The 23,195-nt window shown below is 40.9% G+C and overlaps 1 protein-coding gene and 1 long non-coding RNA gene across 4 annotated transcripts in view; one reads left to right on the top strand and one right to left on the bottom strand.

Moving 5' to 3' along the window:
• The window catches only part of LOC124956430, a 29,137-nt gene extending 12,676 nt beyond the window's left edge, over window positions 1-16,461 (top strand). The window contains exons 2-3 of the long non-coding RNA XR_007103246.1: window positions 14,653-14,928; window positions 14,991-16,461. This is a non-coding gene — a long non-coding RNA (uncharacterized LOC124956430). The remainder of the gene's footprint in view (window positions 1-14,652; window positions 14,929-14,990) is intronic.
• LOC124956426 (protein tiptop) overlaps window positions 1-23,195 on the bottom strand; it is a 147,217-nt gene that overhangs the window by 101,915 nt on the left and 22,107 nt on the right. The window lies entirely within an intron of this gene.

Raw genomic sequence — 23,195 nt, 5'->3', positions numbered from 1 at the left:
CGTAAAAGGCCAATTTAATTGAGTTTATTGCTCTTATTAGATCGAGATATTAGGAATAACGAAATATTTTGTGCATGATGAATTGATCTTTCCTCGTGAATATCAAACGAGAATTCAATATTGGAAAATAAAACGAAATAAAAGAAAAAAAAAGAAAAAAAAGAAAAAAAAGGAAAGAAAAAAGAGATTACCGAAAGGAAAAATATGTAACTCCATTGAACCTATCGTTGAATGATCGCCAAGACATACATAGCTGCTGATAGAGAAAAAGAGATAAAGAGATAGAGAGATAGAGAGATAGAGAGAGAAAGAGAGAGAGAGAGAGAAGGAACGAGCTTAATCGTAATGGCAAGCTATCTGTGTCTTGAGCTAAGATTGATAGCTCGTTCGACGAAAGGGTAATTCCTGGAAGTGTGCACGCATATATGATCGTACCACGTAGAAACGTAGTCTGTACTCTCGTCGTCGAAGAAGGTTAATCGTGCTTAACCATAAGCCTTAGTAACCGTACTCTGCTCGGTAGGCGTGTTGCGCCAAATTTGCATGTTAATTTATTCCGCGATCCGTGGCCTAGCCAGTGCCCGCTAGTCGTTGGTTAACCACTTCGATCTTCGTCCCCGCGTTTTCTTTCTCTTATCGACTCATATATATGTGTATACACATATATATATATATATATATATATATATATATGTATATATATATATATGTGTGTACTGTTGTATCTCAGCTCTAGCTAAGGAAGCTCGTCATATTCTAACTCGGTGTTTTGGTCGTTTCGTTCGATAAGCGCGTTATCATGTACTCAACGTGTAATATATAAGACCGAAGATTTCGATCAACGTTAACGCATGTTAAACGAGGCAAATAAATTATTACTCCTTTTCTTTCACATAATTCCAGATAAAAAATGATAAGAATCGTCGGTTAATCTTCTAAATAAAAAAAAAAAAAAGAAAGAAAAGAATCGATTAATCCCAAGTGTGTTATCGGCAAAGATCGCAATTCAATTACGTATGAGTTCTGAGAGAATTCGAAAATGAAATATTTCTCGTATTTCTACGATTAGCAATAGGGGGTTGGTTGCGGTGGAGTAAGTGCTAGTGGTAGTTGGAAGGGGATTGGAGGACGAGGGGTAAAAAAAAAAAAAAGAAAAAAAAAAGAAAAAAAAAAAGAAAAAAAAAGAAAGAAAAAAAGAAGGATAGATCGAATTGAAACGAATTGTATGTACGATAACGTTGGCCGAGCGACGCGCTTCGCTGACTCCGCGGTCTTCTCGTCGAGGGCAAAAGCAATTGGTTTCGTTGTATTTCTTACGGCCCCCGTCACTCCGAGCAATTGACTTTGATCCGGCCGTGCGCGCGTAACATTGAACGCAATTACGGTCAATTTACAATGCCCTCCCTGTCGCTCCTTGTAATCGGCCGTAGGTGGGATAGGGCCGCGTATCGATTGCTTTGGGATTCCAGAGCTCGATATACGAACGCGGCCAATTAACGAAGTGGCACGCGAGAATAGCGTGGGTGTGTGCTTCGATCGAGACGCGCGTTATTTTAGCGTCGTACCACCGTATACGATCGCTTCGCTCAGATCGATCGATAGATCGATCGATCGATCGATCGATCGAATAGATTCGATCACCAACCTGACGAATCGATAGTCCACGCGTAACTCGACCGATCAGCACCACTCCACGTCCCATCTCTTTCTCTTCTGACGTAATCAAGGCTCGCTAATTAACTCAGATTCTATTTTCTCCGTTAGAATTACATGTATGAAGTTGTCATCGTCTTTATTGTCCTGTCCTCGCTTCGTCAACGTTCGATTCGAAAGGCATCGGACGTGAAAAACACCTTCTTCAAAAAGTTTACGCGTTCCCCACCGACAAAGGATATATCCTTAAAAGACTGTAAAGGACGAGGAAAGAAAGAGAGAGAGAGAGAGAGAGAGAGAGAGGATCGGCCGATCGACGACGCGTCGCGAGTGTAGGTCCCTCTTTCGTGCCCACTCACCGTTAAACTCCGCGAATTCGAGTGGACGTGACTCTTCGTATAATATTACATCCTATTAAGGACGAAATAACTGCCGGAGGAAACGCGACAGCGAACGATAAACGAAAGGGGCAGTGCCTCGGAGATGCGTGCCACCCAGCCGTCACGCGGTCGACTCACCTCGAAATAACTCGAAATAATACGACGTTTTGCGGCCTGACGAGCCGTACGTCCCTTTTACCTATGTACGTCTCTCTCCTTTTCTTTCCTTATCTCTTTCTTTTAGTACAACTACCCATCCCTTTTCTACCCTCCGATTGAGTATTACGCGCACGCGTCACGATAATACGAACGATCTGTCTCTCTCCCTCCCTCCCTCCCTCCCTCCCTCCCTCCCTCTCTCTCTCTCTCTCTCTCTCTCTCTCTCTCTCTCTATGTATATGTTTGGTGTGCGTGTATGTGTATATAAGCGTGTATTTAACTCTCATGAATAGGTACGCGTATTTCCGACCTATAGTTTCGTGTAACGAAGGAACACACAACGTACCTACTCAATTTACTTTCGTCGATCTGCTCGATCGCTTAGGATTAGTCTTTAACTAACGCGGAGAATATCCTTGAGCGCCCTATTCGCGATCGTCGAGAGGGGGTGTCTCTTTATAATGGGAATCGATGATGACTCGGAAACGATCCCGATTATCGGCCTACTCTCGTTCGTGATAGCGGCTGTAAGCGATCGAGATGCGTGCGATAACGGATAAACTCGGTCCGATACGTTTCAGCTTCGGCTTCGACTTCGGCTTCGATTTCGAGACTGTATAGGTATTCACGATTTTATACGATCCACAGAGCATGTATTTAATACCTCCTCGAACGACGTATCCAATAGTACAGGAAATTCTATGTATATATATATATATATATATATATATATATATATATATATATATATATATCTATGTTGTGAAATTAAAATTAACGCGTGTTGTCACGTGTAAAGTGTTCGAAAGACGATTCTTTCAGTCAACGTTAACTTCCAATTCAACGTTCTTAGTTCAACGAAAGCGGCGTACATCAAGGTCGTTATGCAAAATCCAATTACAGAGAATTAGAGGCGACTACGTTTAAACGCCTTCGTAGTTATATACATACATACGCACATACGTTCCTACCTACGTATTTTATACCTACGTATTTAAGAAAATTAGTCCTCGGTCTACGGAGTTTTAACTTCCTCCGCGGCCGATATAAATTGCGCTATCGTATCGTTTAACTATCTTTCTCTCTTTCTCTCTTTCTCTCTCTCTCTCTCTCTTTCTCTTTCTCTCTTTCTCACGTTTATGAGAATATCATTTGCATAAAAGATGCTCACACTTGAAACCATATTAATCGGTTTTTACGTGAGACCGATACCTTTCCTCTTTCCGTTAAAATTTTACGTGTCCGATTTTTCCTATTAACACTGTAAATCTCGAATCATCTTTACCACAAATTGCATTCGATACCCTTAACCAAACGTGAAATCGTCCTGTTAACGATGAAATCGAATAAATCCTTCGTCGAACGCGCGATCGTTATTCTCCAAGGATAAACGTGGAGGTGAGAAAGGAAGAAACGATAGGGGAAGGGAGGTGGCAGAGGAAGAGCAGAGGGGATGGTTTTATGTTTTCAAGGTTGGCGAGAGTGGAAACAGAATAAAAGTTTCCAAGATCGTTGGAAAATTTCGACTATAAATAGCGGTGTATTCTAAACGAGGAACAAAGAGCGCATTGGATCTAAATTATGAATTTCATCAGCGGCAGCCTGCCGTTTCATTCCACGTTTTAGACTTCTTCCATCCTCCACGCACTCTCCCTCCCCCTCCCCTCGCCACCGTCCGTCCGTCGTCTCTTTCTCGATCTTTCCTTTATCTTTCCTTTCTCCCTTTTTCTCTCATTCCCTATCTCTTTCTTTCTTTCTATCTCTCTCTTACTTTCCATCTTGCTTGGTTTTTCATTCTCTTCACCCTATCTTTCCTTCTTGAACGCGACTAGCTGTTGCTACTCCCTTCTCTATATCCTCCTCTCTCACTCCCTCCTTAGCAGCCTCCTCTTAGCGCACTCCCCCCCACTCCACAATCCTCCAGCTCGCGACGTCCGCTATCCCCCGAGCATCCTCCCACCCCGCTCCGCTAAAAGGAGCGGGATGGGGAAAGATGGGGATAGGATAGGGAGAGGCGTGAGAGTAGATGAAAAGTTCTGGCGAAGACATAAAAATGCGGCGCGCTGCATTTCCCTTTTAAAATAACGCTTTTTGCTCCTTTTTCAGTTTATTATTATCAAGTTGTGCAGTCCGCATTCTTCTCTCTCTCTCTCTCTCTCTCTCTCTCTCTTTCTCTCTCTCTCTCTCTCTCTCTCTCTCTATCTATCTCTATTTTCTTCCCCTCCCCCTTTTTTCCATCTACTATCACCCTCTCACACTTTCTTCTACATCTTCCACCTTCCTTCCTTCCTTCCTTCCTTTTCTTCCATCGACTCCGACAACCTTAGCCTTAGCAGGGGGTGTAACCTGGTAAACCCTATCAACCTATTCTATTCTTTTCATTCTCGCCATTCTCCATTCGCATGCCGCGACCGTATTCCTAAATTTGCGTTTCGGAAGTTCGCCATTATGAGAACTAACGTTCGATGTTTATTCATACAAGTGGCTAAATATATTAGTCCTGGTATTCAGATAACATGAATGATACCTACTCTCGCTATCTCATAATAACGCATTTGCGACCGATCGTAAATAATCGTAAAAAGGCTCACAGAAATTTCGTTGAAAACATCTGTTAATCGATTACGTCCAATGGCAAAGTAGCGTTTATGCTATTTGAAATGGACGAAATCTTGAACGATGGTAGGATTGAACTTTTGTCGGTTTTCAAGTTAAAAATTTAGAAATCATGTAGAACTACGTTACGAAGGCATTATAATTATGTAAGATTGATAGTCGATCGGCTCAGAATGCATTAATAGATTCAAGATGTATATGTATATTTCCTAATATTCGTTTTCTAATTGGGCAGAGAAATTTTTAACGTAACGCAATAGTCATCGACGATAAAATCAAAAACACGAGCTGTTAAAAATACGAAAGCGATATATCAAACGTGAATCATTGAAACAATTACGAGACTTTATTGATCATTTTCGACACGTACGTCGATCGTTCGAACATAGATCGTTTACATAAAAATCGTGAGGATGCGTCCGACAACAATTCATAAACAAGGGGAAAAAAATAGATAAGTATAAAGGATAGGTAAGTAGGTAAGTAAGTAGGTAAGTAAGTAGGTAAGTAAGTAGGTAGATAGGTAGACAGATAAGTAGATAGATATAAACATTCTAGAAATAAGTAATGTTCACAATCCGACAAATGTCAAACAGACGTCCATCAACATCGTGCCCGTAACATCGAAGTATCACCTCGAAGGTTAATGGATAATTATATGCCTACTTTGCAATTCCGATTAACCGAGAGAAAAAGTAGGTAAATTAATATACGTTTTAACTAGTATGTAACGCGCCTATCAATCGCAATCACGTTGATTTCTCGATTATAGTCGTTCCCCAATGTAAAATCGCAATAAATATTTTCGCAAGAACCGAATAACGGGAACGAAAATGGTTGTTTTAAAATCTGACGGAAGAGATAAACGGGCGGTGGGGTGGAATAGCCAGGTGAGGCTGAAGAAGAGGGGGAGGGGAGAAGAGCCGAGAAAAGTAAGGTAAGGTGCGCCTGCCAAAGAATGATCTCCGCGCGTTCTTAATGGAGAACGACGATATAATCCGATCTCGTGATGCGATCAAATAAAATATGGAAAATAACTGAGATATCCGAAATAAATATGACATCCTTGGCGGGTAACCACTTTCTCGGATGCGTAATCATTCGGTCTTCTCGAAAGAGCCAATACAGTGAATCAAGTTTATTTCCTTCGTTACGGGTCTCGCGCTTGCTTTAATGGAGAAAGAGAGAGACGGAGAGACAGAGAAATAGAGAGAGAGAGAGAGAGAGAGAGAGAGAGAGAATACGATAACGCGAGGACATCACCGAATCCCCACGACGCTCAATCTCGAACGTCTCGATCGCAACGGGGCATCATTTTTGCCAAAAGATTTCTCCGATGTTGCGGTACGGGAGGAAGCCACGCGTTCGTGAAGGAAGCCTCCTCCATGGCGTTCTTAAAGGCGAGTTTATAACACCGAATCATCATGAATCATCATGGATCGGTTACGAATCGAGAGGAAAAGAAACGGGAATAAAAAGGAGGGGGGAGCGGGACGAAGGAGAGCGAGAAAGAAAAAGACGGTGAAAAAAGAGAACGACCAAGAAAAGATTTTTCGGGTAGAAACGCGGTAGATAACTCGCTCGGCTTTCCAATAAATAACGAGATAATCTCCACTGAAATCGAGGGAGTTATGTCCGCCATAAAGATTGACCTACGTTATAGAAATGTGCGTGCGCGTACGTGTATATATCTGTGTCTGTATGTGCATGTGTGTATGTATGCGTATGTGTACACATAGCTAAAGGTAAAACCACGTTTATACATTACGCGAGAAAGGAAAAGAAGTGTACGGGGCCTTACCAACACCTTCAAACGTATGATTTACCGATGATTATCGGACATTCCTGATTTCCTCGGTCTGACGATGCAAGAAGTGTTGGAGAGAGAGTGAGAGAGAGAGAGAAAGAGAGAGAGAGAAGGAAAGAGAAGGAAACAGAAAGAGACAAGAGCATGCCGGTGGAACACAAATGAAACAGGAGGAACCACGTTCTTGTTTCAAAACAGGTTGAAATGCGACGTCGTTACGGTACGGTAGAAGCAGGTAAAATCGAAAAGAAAAATGTGAACGGTGAGACGTCATCGGATCAAAAGCTTCCATGATGATGGCGCGTCCGCGCAAGTTTTTTTCTTCCTTTTGGATTTGCATGGCGTTCGACGTGAGTTAAAAATTATCAGCTAAGAAAGGAAACGTTATTGTGAATTTACGAGGGGACTGGTGCATCGATTCTAACGGGGTTAACAAGGAAGCAAGATTAATCGTCGTAAATACCAAAACGAGAACGTCCTGAGCACTTTGCATGATATTGACGGAGATTTTGCAAACGTTCAAAGGGATCACGTAATCTATCGTTAGAAGAGTTTAACGTGGATTTATATATGTATGCGTATATATTATAGATACAAATATATATATATATATATATATATATATATATATATATACTAGTACGAATATATACTTATACATAAATTCAAAGAGTAAGGAAAACCGGTAATTAATATATTATATATTGTATATATATTTATTTAAATTTGTATATAATATATACATAGCATTTTTTATATATGAATATAAATATATATATATATATGTGTGTGTGTGTGTATATTTCACACATGAAGAACAAAGATTTAGACGGACAACTTCGTGAATGATTACCGATGACAGTGTCTGGTCGCTTTATAATCGGATTTTCTTCAAGAATTTAAGAATAAAGATCGAGAGGTCTGACATGACTTCATACGATAATTATCTCTTTAAATAGGAAATTATTGTTAAAAATAATAAACGATGATAGCCAAGTTTAATCCGTGATTACAGCCGCAGACGTTTTATTTTATTAATAATTTAACCGATCCAAACTCACCTTGGCTAAATGACATTAAATTCGATCGCATTAATTGTCCCTTTCCATTTCGTATAATTCCTATTAATCTAGGATCGTCCAAGGAGACGAACAAGTATTTCGAATTAATGATATAATCAGAGTCTCTCTTTCACCTGTAAAAGTCTTCGATCATTGAAAATAAATCCACGAGAAACGATTTTCTTTTATCGTTTCCAAACGGACGTTCTTGAGATTTTATACATTGAAAATTTCCTACGAAATTTTAATTCACCATAGTCTCGCAAACTGACGTTTTCGTCAAAAAAAAAAAAAAAAAAAAAAAAAGATAAAAAAAAAACAGAACTAAGAGCAAAAATCAGCGCTCCATCGAAAACATAAAATCGGTAATTGAAATTTCTATTCCTACGATATTCAAGCTCTTTCAATTGGAACAAATCCGTTCGAAGTGATTAATAGGAATCGTGTACTTACTCGTCCGAGATACGACAGCGATCAGCGATGGGTGGGTATTTTGAAAACAAAGGAGCGACTCGGATTTCCGTCACCAACAGTATATACGACCTTGAAAGTGAGGAACATTTACAGGGAAGAGGAAGAAGGGTGGGGGTTTCGATCTTTCGGATGAGAATGTTCCTACGTATTATCCCAGTTATATATCTATTTTTAGTCAATTAATCTTGTTTGATAATAAGCGTATAAATGACGTAGGAGAAGACAAATAATACGATTAAAAGCCTTCCGAGATATTCAAGTTCGAACGAAAGGTGAGGAGAGATAGGGGGAGGAGGAAAGAGAGAGAAACAAAAAGAGAGAGAGAGAGAGAGAGAAAGAGAGAGAGATCCTCACAGGGAATATCAATGGAACGAAGAAAAGAAGACAAAGGAGCTACTCCGGTTCTGTCAGTGACGCGACCTTGAGTAACATGATGGCCGTGTGACGCGCGAGAAAGCGTTCGTGGAGGGCCGCCGCATGGCCTCCTCTATTTATAGGCTTATGCCAGAGCAAAAACACGAACGACGAAGACGACGATGACGACGAAGACGAAAACGACGGCGCGAAGTGGACCTCGAACGGCGTGAGGATGACTCGTGAAAAGTGAGCGAGAGAGAGAGAGAGAGAGAGAGAGACAGAGGGGAGGGAGAAAAAAGGAAAGAGGGAACGGTCGAGGGAGATTCGACGAGACGAGAAAAGAGGAAAGAGACTGTCGATCAAACGTCGCTAGCGTCCAAGTCGTCTGTCTCGAACGAAGACGTCTCCATCAACCGTCAGGTTCGAGATCGAGCAGTCGTGCGAGTTTCTCTTCCTTTTACCCTCTTCTTACCCAGCTTCCTTTTCCATATCTCTCTCTCTCTCTCACTCTCTCTCTCTCTCTCTCTCTCTCTCTCTCTATCTATCTATCTATCTATCTCTCTCTTTCTCTCTCCTCCCTCATTTTTATTGCCGCCCCAGGAACGTAGCTACGACCGGCGCCTGTCAGCTTTACTGCGACGGCATGTAGTTAAGCAAAATGGCATTAAGTTTCGGAAGCTACGGTTACGAGCCTGTTTCTCTCGTCTTCGACTCGACTCGACTCGGCGAACTAACAAACGAGAAAGAGAGAGAAAGTAAGAAGAAGAAGGAGGTGGGAGGTAGATCAGTCGTGAGAGGGCACTCGGAAAAAAAAAGAAATAACGAGTTATTTTTTTCTCTTTCTTTTTTTTTTTTGCCCCCCTCCCTTTTTTTTTTTTTTATTTCTCTTTTTTCTTCTTTCCGATTCATCGATGATCGTTTGAACGTTCAACGTTTGAGATTTCATTAATCGTCAATATATTTTCCAATCGGGGAATTTTATTTTTACGGAATTGAATTCGTCATTTTGAAGAAATTAAAATTGCACATAGTAGATAGGTAAATAATAATACTTACCTATGCGATAATTATCAAATGATAATCGTCGATTAATGATTAAAAATATGTACACATTGGTAGTTCGTTAAAGATCGATTCGATTGCGTCGTTTAATAAGACACAGTTTACTTGTAATATAAAAATACGTATGTAGTTATTCAAAAGGTCAAAATTAAACGATATCTATCTATCTATCATTTTTCTAAGCGTCTCAATTGAACAATAGAAAGAAGTACGATAAATAGAAAAAAATCAAACCAGACGCTCGTGATTATTTTGACTAGCACTTTAGTGGAACGATTGCAATTAATATAATCTTTTATTTTCTCTTTTTATTTTCCACCCTTTACTCTTTCCTTCCCACTCTATCCTCGCGCGCTAGTGCGTTAGAGAGATAGAGATAAAGAGAGAGAGAGAGAGAGAGAGAGAAAAAGAGAGAGAAGTTAAACGTAAAAAAACATTCCGCAGAGTCTATAATTCACGGTAGACGCGCTCACGTTCGTCCCGATTTATTTCCGCCTCGCTCCGCTTTAATTCCTAATCCCAATAGCCGTGCACTGATAACACTGATATACCTACCTACCTACCTACCTACCTACCTACCTACCTACCTACACTGTTTTAAGACGCTGCACTCGCGCATTATTACCCCTCTATGGTGTATAATCCCAAGCTCTTCCATCGTCCGAAGCGTATTTCAACGCTCATCGCGGTATTTACACATTATAATCCGATAGTTGCAACGCGATTAACATTTCAAATAACGTATGGAGAAATCCGTTCTCGAATTCGTTAACACGTTATACGCTCTCGATGTTTTAGTATCACACGTTCGATATTCCCGATGGTCTTTCAACTATAATAAATCGAAATATCATTCGATTTCATTCGATTTCGTTCGCTCATTTCATTCGATTCGTTTCGTTCGTTTGTACGTTCGTCAAAATATTTTCACGCTAAACGAATATTTTAAATGGATATTTGAAATGGATTAAGTAAGGAAAATCATTTAACATATTAGATATATTTAAGATTTTTCTTAGTTTCACGATGCGAAAAATGATATTGGACCTTGGTAACGCCCCCGCGTACCGAGGACTTTGCCATCGAGCATCCGTAGAACAGAAAATATATATCGAAAGTTGGAAGCGATTCGAAGGCTCGCCCAAGTAAATATACGAGTCGTACGTTCCCTTACGGACGTTAAACGGACGAGAAGAAATCTTAGGTCGTAACGCGATCGCTCTCCGACGTTCTTTCTCTACCAAGCTCCTTCCCCTCGTCGTCCCTTGCCCTCGCCCCCGCCCCCACTTGCCCTTCTCCGCCACCTCCCCGTTCCCCACCTCCGCACCACCCAACATCCACACCTCCATTCTCTCTTCCTCCGGCTCTTCGTCGAGCGACGAGAACCGTTTTAACGTCGTTGGTCGAGCGTAAATCTTTTGCACGTAGCGAAATGCTTTTCGAACTGCGATAGGACAACCCTGTTCTCTTTCTCTCTCTCTCTCTCTTTCTCTCTCGCACATAGGAAAAGAAACAGGAGAGAGAGAGAGAGAGAGAGAAAGAGAGACAAATACGCACGTTCACACACGTATACATTTATGACATTTTTTCCTCCTCTTCTTTCTCTTTCTCTCTCTCTCTCTCTCTCTCTCTCTCTCTCTCTCTCTCTTTCTCTTTCTATTTCTTCCTTCACCCTCATCTCGACGTTAGTTACGAGTGAGCGCTTTTGCGAGAAAACGGACCGATAAACCGCGGAGATAAGAGCGACGGAACTAGGCGCGTAAAGGGCCAGAGAAAGAGGGGAAATAAAGTCGAAGTATCGCATGGAACGAACGAGGATACCGCGACACGGAGGTTCAACGTATGATTATCCATTCCCTCGGGAGTACCGGTGCTACGACGAGAGCGTGCGAGCCAGAGGAACAGTTATTAGTCGACTCTACCACCATCCTCCTCCTCCTCCTCCTCTCTTCCCGCCTCACCACCCTTCTACCCTACCTCTTTCATCCTTCCTCCCAATATTCCCTCTCTACATCTCCATCTCTCACTCTCTCTCTCTCTCTCTCTCTCTCCCTCTCTCACATACACGCACACACACACACACACACACACCCTTGCTCCCTTTCTACTCGAAGCCGTTGTCGTTTTATCTTCGTGCTCAATTAGCAAATATCATTCCGTAATGCAACGTGACGCGACTCTCCTCCTCCTTCTCCTACTAAAAGTGTGTGTAACTGCATCGGCATCGAGAGAGAGAGAGAGAGAGAGAGAGATAGAGAAAAAGGAAAAAAGGAAAAAAAAAGGAAAAAAAGGAAGAAGAAAACGGGTTAACTCGATGGAAAGACGGAGAGAGAAAGAGGGAGAGAGGAGGGGAAAGAAGGGAGATTCAGTTCAGCTTTTTTATTGACCCTCTAAAAGCCAAGCGTATAATGCGAAGCGACATACGTAATAATTATTGTCGTGCGCGTTTGCTACCGATCAACGCGATATATCGTATTCGTTCTCTATCCCTCTTCGTATGTTTCCTTTCTTTCTTTCTTTCTTTCTTTCTTTCTTTCTTTCTTTCTTTCTTTTTCATTTTTCTTTTTTCTTTTTTCCTTGTTGTTGTTGTTGTTGTTTTTTCTTTTTTCTATCCCTTCTTTTTCTCTCCTTCATCTTTTTTCTTTTTCTCTTTCTCTTTTTATCAACTTCTCTTTTTCCTCCTCATCCTCCTTTCCGGAAACGACATCGATCGGTAGTTTTCAGCCCCGACGAGCGTGTAAGTGCAGCGAAAGAGAGCGTGTAGGGCTTCTGAAAACTTTCGAGATATCGTATCTTCGACGTGACCGAGTACGCCATAAATCCTTCGGATAAACGATTAATTAATTATGCGCGACAACGATACCGTGAATCGGGCTAGCGCATCGCACAGCTGTTAAAAATAAATATCTTATCTCTTCGTTATCGTTCCTTTAACATCATGGCAAAAAAAAAAAAAAAAAAAAAGAAAGAGAAAACGAGAGAGGGAGAGAGAGAGAGAGCGAGAAAGAGAGAGACGAAACTCGTTCAACACTCGAATCGACCGTGAATCCTTCGTTTCGAAGATTCAAGCGCGCGCGCTCGAGCGTCGCGAATTTGCGATCACGGCGATCCCGCGACTAGAAAGGAGTGCTCGCTTGGCGGAAGTGCTCGCGAAGAGGTCGAAGATCGGCCGACGAACACTTCCATGACAAATCGCGCGATCGACAGGACGAACGTGTTTGGCGGTGCATCAAAGGAGTTCTTCGAGTTCGCCCGGGACAATATGCTTTATCGAATGACCGTCTGCGAAACGTTTATTGGAGTCGATACTGAGACGACGTATGAGTTTACAATGTAGATACCTATTCGAAAACGTTACCATCGACGTTCTCTCGCAAACGTATTATCAAGTTATTCGTTTAGAGGAGAGAAAGAATGGACAAAAATTAAAAAAAAAAAAAAAAAAAAAAAAAAAACATAAAACAAAAGAAAAAAATAATAATAATAATAATAATAATAACAATAAAGCAGAAATAAAATACATAAAAATTAACCTTAACCATAATTTTTACTGAAAAAAAAAAAAGAAATAGAAAAAACTCTCTTATGATTTACTTGTACGTCTTACGTGTATTTTTATCAAGAGTGACACTTGCGCCAGCTTACAAAACCATCCATTGTCCAGTCACGTTCCTTCGTTGAAAATTCGGTCTTAAGTCGATCTCGAAGCCGATTCACGTTTCACGTTCTAACTATCGTCGATCAAGAGTTTCCGAAAACATCCAGAGATGCTTTCTGACCCCGAGCATCTGATTGTGAAAAGAAGCAAAAGGGAGAAGGACAGTTGGACAGCGACAGAGAGAGAGAGAGAGACAGAGAGAGAGAGAGAGAGAGAGAGAGAGAGAGAAAAACGATCAGTTGGCAGTGCACATGGTGGTCAGTCAGCTCGATGTCAGACCGCTAATTGGCAGCCGTGTCGCATAGTAGCAAACCCGAAGAGGAATACGAAGAAGAAGAAGAAGAAGAAGCCGGTTTTGCGTAGTCGTCCCATCCTCCTCGCGTAATTCGTAAGCGGTTCTTGCCCCTTTCTACCCTTCTTTTTCTATCCCTTCTCCTTCATCTTCTTCGTCTTCTTCTTCTTCTACTTAAACACAGGAGCAACCGATCGTACGTCCTACGCCAATGCGTAGCCGCAACACCTCTTTCGACTTCGTTTCCCCTTAGTGATGCGCGTTTATGCGTCGCGCGTGGGCGAGTTAAAAGGGGAGCGCGAGGAAAGGAGGGGGACGAAAGAGACACGAGGTATCCTCTCGCATAGCTACGCGTACCTACGAACACGTTCGACCACCGTTAGTTTGTGTAGGACACAGTGAGACACCCTGGGTGGTCCCCCCTTCTTCCCTTCTCTTGAAAGGCTCACCCTTTCTTCGTCTTCTTCTTCTAGTTCTTCACCTTCTCCTCCTCCACCATCTTTATTTCTCTTTCGTTCATCCGTCTATCCATCCCCCTTTTGTCTCTCGCCTTCTGGACAACTGTAATAGCATCGCTCTGTCTTTCTTACGCTTTGTCGATCGATCTTCCCCCCTCACTTCCTCGCTGCATCTCTTCCAAAAAAAAAAAAAAAAAAAAAAAAAAAGAAACGAAAAAAATATAAAAAATTCCATATAGAAGTAATAATCCGTATGTGTTATTGGTTGCTTCGAATCGTGTATCCTTTTCTTTTTTACGTTCAAATAAGCATTGACGCGTAGTTGTTAATCTGAACGATCGATATGACATTTGTTTAATTATAATTCAAATTGAAATAGTAATAAAAATATCATTAAAAGGAATTGGCCTAGATTAAATCAACGGTGTAAAATAATATCAAGATTATATATTATTCAAATTAATTCGATTGATACTTTATTGATAATCTTAAAAAAAAAAAAAAAAATTTCTATGAATCTATAAAAATAAGATAACCCCGCTATAACACTTATCGATCAGAAATACATACTTCTCGTGAAAGTATAAAGTTTTCGCGGTCCATTTCAACGGTTGAAATTGTTTGAAGGTGACGATAATCCGTCAGTTAGATCGTGTGAGAATATTTCGTTCGTAGGTAGAGGAGCTGGATGAAGACGACGTTTGTGTAGTAGAGCTGGAAGAGAAGGTGGGTGGAGGAGAGGAAGAGAAAGGACGGTATAGCAGCAGCAGCAGCAGCGGTAACAGTAGCAGTACCAGCACCACTACTACCAGCACCACCAACACCAGCAGAAGCAGCAGAAGCAGCAGCAACAGCAGCAGCAACAGCAGAGCGGGTGGACGTGGCCGCTATCTGCACCGTGCCTGACACCTGACGGATAGCCTGGCGTCGGCAACGCGGGATATTAATTTGGTAATTTATGAGGCCCGATTAGGCAACGCTATCTGTCGAGCTAATGCGCGAACCGTTGGCAGGTCATCGCCGAAGGGTCCTGTGTTTCCTGCCGCCAGAGGACCTCGCCGAACAGGAATCGCATTCAGATTATACGAGTCAACCTGAAACTACTGTCAACTTCATCGTCATTTCTTCCATATTTAAAAAGTATATTCTTTTCTTTGATCGATATACAGAATATACCGTTCTTTTAGATATCGATCGATCTGATTTTCATATCTTTAAATAGCACAAATCAAAGCTCAGTATAGTCAAGAAAAAAAGAGGAGATCGTAAGAGAGAAAGAGAAAGAGAGAGAGAGAGAGAGAGAGAGAGAGAGAGAGAGAGAGAGAGAGAGAGAGTGAGAGAGAGATAAAGAAGGAATGATTTTTTCGAACCGGTCAACGTAATAAATTTTTATGGTGTCGAGAAGAAAAGAAAAGAAAAGAAAAGAAAAGAAAAGAGAAGAGAAGAGAGATGAAAGAGAAGGGAGAAAAGAGAGAAGGGAAAAGAAAGGAAGGAAGGAGGAGACGTAGGCACGTATTTAAAGGGATAATGGCTCTCACGAAATAGCAGACAGCTCCATTCGCAATACATTATCGTTCGCGTATTCGCGGGTGTGCAAGGAAATGGCATATTTTGTGACAGCTCTGATCGACGACTCCTCGGTGACGCGGCTTCGAGGAGATATACACACACACACACACACACATATATATATATATATACATATATATATATACAGAGGTTCGAGGAAGAGGAGGAGAAGGGTCGAAGAGAAGTAGGATGCGGAGGTAGAGACGAAGGCTTCTACCTTCAGCCCCGATCGACCCACCTAAGCCGCGTTACTTCTGACGTGTGATAGATGGATGCACAATGGAAGAACACGCGCTCGCTCTGGCGCGCGCGCGCACGCCCTCGTCCTCTCTGCTCACCGCCGCGTCGCACGGAATACGTGTCCATCCATGTGCGTCTATGTATTAGTATCCAACGTAGGTGGATGAGGATGAATGGCTCTCGTCAAACGGAAGGGACCGCCCGCCGCTTCGCGCCATAATACTCGTCCGCGTAAGAGGCATAGTAGGTCGGCTTATTGATGACCACTCGGCTACTTACCTACGAGAGAACAAGCTATTTACCGGTTCGAGAGTCCTCCTCTCTCTTGGCAATTCATACCCACCCAAAAACGAATCTATCGGAGTCGATATCGTTCTCTTATCGAGGCCAAAAAGATAAACCGGTCAATTAATTAATTCGATATATTTACATACGTATATAGTTCGTTGATAATTCGTAAATATTCTTCACGTCAAACGAATCTTCGAGACATTGTTATAAATCGAACAGGTGATATTATTACATTTGAACTTAGGATTTATCGTAGGAATTATACCATTTTACATGATACATGTTGTTAAGTAGATAATATAACCGATCGATCCGTAGACGTGAGTATCTATCGATATAATGAAGTTCTTTTTTTTATTTCCTTTTCTTTTCATTTTTCTCTCCCCCCCCCCCCCTTTGTTTTTGAGCATAATCAAAGAATAATTTTACATTTTAATCCACGTTAAAAGAAATCTCGTCGTTTTTCTTTTTCTTTTCTTCTTCTTCTTCTTCTTTTTTTTTTTTTTTTTTTTATGCTTTCGAAGAAGATTAACCAGTATGTTCCAGTTATATCGTTACAAAATCGAATTAGATGGATACCTGGCAACGTCTTGAAGGTACCATTCAAGCAATTAACTTTATTTCCTGTGGTATGTTAAAAGTATCCATTCCAAGTAATTTCTACCAGGCTTAAGTGTATGTAAGCGCGTAACATCGTATAGTGATTGCCAACGTCGGTATTCTAACACGAAAATAACGCGTCGTACGTTCGAGCGTCAGTATAATTTTGTAGTCATTCCTATGATTGATTATTATTACGGTTCGAATTGACTCTTGGAAATGCACGGTACGTACGGTTACCGCGAAGTTCGAAGACTACTTGCTGCAGTTAATCGCGGAAGTCACTTTCGTGGAAACTGATAAATGCGAAGTTGATACGGAAAGTTAAACGTCTTCTTTAATAGACCGAATCGAAATTATGCATTGATTGGAAAATAATTAATAAGTATGATCATATACGAGTGTTAGATTGCGTACTGCTTCAAATAATTTCGATTTATCATTAACACTTTATCTCTTTGATGCACGATATATACATATATATACATATATATATATATATACTCACACATTCATATATATGTATATATATACACATGCATTTAATCGGGTAAATGAAAAACCACGACACATATATGTAACTATAATGTATAAACTGAGTGGTTGTGAGAGAGAGAGAGAGAGAGAGAGAGAGAGAGAGAGAGAGAGAAAGAAAGAGAGAGAGAAAGAGAGGAGGGATGGAAGTGAGGGGGGAGGGGGGGGGGAGAAAGCAGAAAGGAGAAAAATAGAAAACCTTACGAACGAAATCCGTAGCTTTTGCGAAAGCCGGTTCTTCTCGTCTCGTAAATTCGCGTCTGCCGAATGAAAATCACAACGATATCAACGTTGCATTCTCTTTTTTAATTCTCTTCTCGTAGGGAAGAATGAGCTTGGGCATGACGTGCCGTGGTGGCTCAAACGCGTTTCAATTTAACTTCTACATTCAATCGCGTTGCCCATGTCATCCTCCGTTGAGCGGATATCGTTGCTGACGGGCGGAGGAAAAAAAAGCGGAAATCGTTGGATCGATGAGGAAGACAATGATCGAGGGAGTAAACAACGAAACGGCGATGGAAAAAAGAGAGAGAGAGAGAGAGAGAGAGAGAGAGAGAGAGAAAGAGAGAGAGAGAGAAAATACTTTGGACGGAGTGGTCGTACGAACAATGGTCGCCACAAATCAACGGGATTATGCCACTATTTCACGCATGGCCATGGCCGGCATCGCATGATAAATCAAGCTGTCGTTCGGCCACAATAAACAATAACATTTGGACGGCCGGCTGGTGCGACTCTTCTACACTTAACTCGGTCATTCGCTCTCGCACTCGAACAGAACCATCGCACGTGTTATTTCGTCGACCTCGAACTCTTCTCTCTCTCTCTCTCTCTCGCTTTTGCTCTCGCTCTCTCTCGCTCTCTTTGCATCCCCCTTATGCCTCACAGTTTCTCTTTCCTTCTTCTTCATCTTCTTCTTTACTATTTTAACATATATACATACATACATACATCCGCTATTTCGTTTCTTCGACTTTTGCGTTCATCGATTCTTGGGAAATAAATCGAGTCGCAAGAGCATATAGAAGATTTCGAAAAGAAATCGTTTCGCTTTTTCTTTATTTATAATATTTTTTTAAACGAAAAACGATTTCTGTGAGAAACGTTAGGGCAGCACATTTTCTGACAAACGTTTTCCGATATAGATTTTTCCCTCGAACCAGGTAATTTCGTATGTCTTATTGCATTGCTAGTTCTGTTTATACGATCGAAGAATCATTCGAATTGAGACGATGTTCCGACTCGTATCGCTCGTAAAATCTACGCGTGCGGCTTCTCGACCTTTATATGCTCGCATGGGATTAGGGCTGCCCGCAAAGTACGTCGGCTTGTACGTGGATTGTATGCGTTATATCGATACATATACATTGATTAATGTGCAATGTATCACGGTAGATATGTTGGTACGTATTCGATAATATCACAAACATCCAAGAGGTACCCTGAGTATTTCTTCTAAGAAGAAACGAGCTTGAAAACGATTATATATACATACATACATACATACATATATATATATATATATATATATATATATATATACGCATAACATGCATAATAATATCTTTTCTAATTTCACTACGATATTTCGATATATAGAACGATTGATATCATAAACGGAATCTTTTCATTACATAATATGTATATATATGTATGTACATTGTTAAATTATGTTAAATGTATGTAATGTTGTGTTTATATATATATATATAAATAAAATAGCAAAAAAAGGACAAGAAAAAGCAAAAAAGTAGCACGTTATGTGGTATGCGAATCAAGTCGAACGATTTCGAACGAAATTTTCAGAAGATCGGCGTAAAAACGAGTCGGATGGAATTTGTTTGTCGAAGTTATCCGAGGCATCGCGAAGAGAACCGGTCGCGTATATAAGCGATCGGACTCGAAGTGGTCCGGCTTAGGTATCTCGGACTTATACACCACACCGCCGACTAATTATAGCCTCCTATTTATTTTATTTACGCGTGTGCGCGCGGGCGTACTCAAGCTCTCGCGCATACGCACACTTAAAGTGCTGCAGCCATAAATCAAAATTCCATTTCAACGTTCTAACGAAGGATCAAATAAAACACTTTAATTGACGTTTTTACGGCGGCCGGCAGCCGAAGTCGAACTGCTGCCTACCCAGACTGACCCTGCCGCTGTTCCTACTGCCGTTCGCTGTTCTTGCCTTCCCTCCCTCCCTCCCTCCCTCCCTCCCTCCTTCACCCTCCTTCCCATCCGCCTCCTTCTCCCTACCCCTCTCCCCCCGCCACACCCTCCAATCTCGCCTCTCTGCCCTCTTTACCCTTTCTGTTAGCTCTTGGATACATACATACGTAAAGGTTAGAATAAAAAATATTCATGATGGAAAGATTTATTTGCGCTACTAAGATTCTTCGAATCATCTTTCTAATCAATTTCAAAGCGTTCGAGAATGATCTTCGTTGTCGTCGTTGCCATTGTCGTTGCACATACATAGTATCGTAGACGTAATAGCCACTCGTTACTTACTAGTCGTCGATTCGTTTAATCGATCAAATCTTTATCTCGCATTTTTACGCAGATTTTGGGGTGCATTCGTACGATATCGTTGCATACGCGATATTACCGAAGACCAATTTTCCATGCATAACAATTTTGTTAGTAAAGTACAACCGACGCATAACGCATGTTTAACGAACAATCTAATAAATAACGTAGCTGTCATACAGACCGGCACGTAATTTTATCGCGGTCTCATCCAAATGAAATTACGAAAAGGCAATAAAATGTGCCCTTCCCTAAACGATAAAATCGCTTTTGAAATCTCCCGTAGATTTCAGACAACGAAAAAACAATTCCGCAAAATTACTGCAAGATTAGCTGCGACATTATGCCGATATATCCCCGCGAACGATCACGGACACACAGCGGCCAATTACGATCGGATCGCCGGATAGCATCTATGAAAACTGTCCATATCGATCGTCGAAAAGAAAGCGCGATCACACGTTTACCGAAGATTATCCGATATATTTGTATTCATGTCCCATAATCGATCGATTTTTTTTTCCTTTTTTTTTTCTTTTTTATATCTTTTCTTTATCCCTTTTTTTCTTTTTTTTTTTTTTTTTTTTTTTTTCTTTTCAACAGAGATTTATCGGAGATTTTGTTTTATAAAAAAGAAATAATTAAAAGCCTGACGAATCTAATGAGAACAAAGGAGTACAATGAAAAAAGGTGAGCTGCGAATGGTAATTCGTGTTAACTTGGGAAAAATGAAAAAAAAAGAGAGAGAAAATGAGAAAGAGAGATAGAGATAGAGATAGAGATAGAGAGATATAGAGAGAAAGAGAGAGAGAGAGAGAGAGAGAGAGAGAGAATACCTTAGCGATTATATTTAAGGATCCGCCGCCGTGTGGCTTGCCGCTTGTGGCGATTATCAGTAATTTCATGCTTTTTCGGGTGAACCGGCGTAAATATAGAGCGAGAGAGTAACCCTCTTGGCCACTTTAATATCGGCCCAAGCCGATCAATAATAATAACGAAATATGCCGGGCTCTTGTCTCGACGGCGAACGGTATAAACAAGGTATTATAGTAATTTTGCGCCACGATTTCCTCCGACCGACTTTGCTGCGCCCTTCTGCCCGCGAAAGAGAGAAAAGAAAGGGAGCAAACCAAAGGGATCACTAGCGACGTTGCCAAACCCGTGCAATAATTTTTTTTCCTGAATGATCTTTCGGTTTGGATCGGTCAAAAAAATTAATTTCGTACATATATATATATATGTGTGTATTTGTGTGTGTGTGTGTGTGTGTGTGTATAAGTCGATCGAAAGAGATTGCGATCCACTTTACCGTTCGCTCTTATTTATATTCGCAGACCAATCGATTTATCGAATTGTTATTTGAATTTTCTTTTTATATTGTTAATGTCTTTAACCCCACGGAAAAAGATAGGTATCCAATTTTAGAAAGACATTCGCGATAGTTTTGAAACCGTTTGATTCTTTCTATCATTTTTCGATGATATTTTAAAGATCCTTGTTACATAAATTAAATAGATCGCCGTTATTTTATCGAAATTTTTATCAGCGACCGTTCGAATCACGACAAAAGAAAAAAAAAAAGAAGAATTTCGAACGTTGGCAAGCGAGTCCAATGACGTTCTTCGGATCCGCTGACCTGAACTTTTACGATTGGCGCCGGCAAGTGCACGTTTGATGGCTATCAAGAAGGTTGTAACTCGTAGGTCCTGCTCTTTTCTAAAGCAGGAAGGGCGGGAAAAGGACTCGCAGAGGGGGCGAGAAGAAGAATTATGAAACAAGAATAGGGAGTAGGCGTATCTCCTCTCCCCCAGGCCTCCTCCACCTTCCTGCCCTTCTTTTGCCATCCACGTTTTTCGAGATAATGATACTTCATCCCCACTTTTCTAAATATAAACATACATCCTTCTTACTCTTTGCTCCTCGTCCTTGAAGGGAGCTTCCTTTTTTCTACCATCCAGGACCCTATTTTGATGCCTCGATTCTTGTTGCTCCGCGGTTTACGACGGTTCGCGTTACAACTGATTATTAGCCCTCTCTATCTCCCCCCACTTCCTTTTCTTCTTCTCTTTCTCTCTCTCTCTCTCTCTCTCTTCCTCTCTCTCTCTCTCTCTCTCTCTCTCTCTATCTCTATCTATCTATCTATCTCTTTCTGACTGTCTGTCTCTCTTACTTACTCGTTTCTTCTCTCCATTATTATACGTGGCCATATATGGCCATTATGCCCGGACCCCGATATACAACACAATCCGCCGTAATGCCGGCCATAAAATTAAATTAGGGTTATAACACGATTTTTCACAAAGGTACCGTGAACCGAAGCGCACATTTTCAAGCGCGCTCCACCTCTCAAGCGAGACTAGTCCTCGTGCCTCTCTTCTTTATCTACTACCTGCCTACCGATAATACCTGCCGGATCTATCGCTATCGTTACATCAGCTCTCACCGGCCAGAAATGTCACGTTCACCTCGACGTTTTGAATTATCAATCGGTGTCGAGGACGCGACATTCTTACGGAAACTGTAAACATCGGGATTAAAATTCATTTGCCTCGTACAATTCGTTCGATATACGTACATTACAAAAATTCATTTATAAAATCAATTGAAATATCGGTAGAACGAAATTTGCATTTGTTACGATTTTCATGAATCATTTCTTTTTCCGTCGACTCTTATGTCACCGATTTTCTCTTTTTATTACTTTTCTTTTTTTTTTCTTTCTTTCTTTCTTTCTTTCTTTCTTTCTTTCTTTCTGTTCCCTTTTTGTTTTTTGTTTTTTGTTTTTTCTCTTCTTTCTCCTACGTCCAAAAGAAAATAAGTACATAAAGGTCAGCATTCAGGCCAAACGAGATACGCACTGCGGAATGCAGTAGCAATAATATATGAAGAGACGTAAACGGAGCAAATGCTATAGATTCCGATCATTGAATTACACGAAGCTTAGTATTTTTCGTAAGATAGAAAAAGATGCCGCGCATCTCTAAGACTTTTTGGTGGATCGCCAAACTTCGTATCAATTTATTATCATAATATATTTCATTGTACCCGTCTCTTTTTTCAATCTCTTTTTCTTTTAATTTTTAATTTTTTATTTTTTTTTTTCTGTTTCCCTTGATTGGACGTTGCCGTTAATTGATAACAAAAAATATAATAGATTATTATATCGATATGATGTCTATACATCGATCATCAACGTGAACATACTTCGTTTCTCCTCCTCCCCCCTCTCCTTCCTGCCTCTCCTACTCCTACTCCACCACCCTTCGCATCCCAACCGTTCAGGACAATCCTCGGCGAATGATCGTTCGCGATATAAATCATGCCTACCTTTCGAAGCTAATAGCACCGATCGAATGAAAGCGATTTGCAAATAGATTTGAATTGTACTATCTACGAATAAAAATATAACGAAAAGCGTGGCAACAAAGCCGTTAACGCGCTTTAAAAAACATTCG

Source organism: Vespa velutina, chromosome 22 (genome assembly GCF_912470025.1).
Source record: "Vespa velutina chromosome 22, iVesVel2.1, whole genome shotgun sequence".
NCBI lineage: Eukaryota > Metazoa > Arthropoda > Insecta > Hymenoptera > Vespidae > Vespa > Vespa velutina.
The sequence above is the reverse complement of the archived record's forward strand: the minus strand, read 5'-3'. Positions and strand labels throughout refer to the sequence as shown.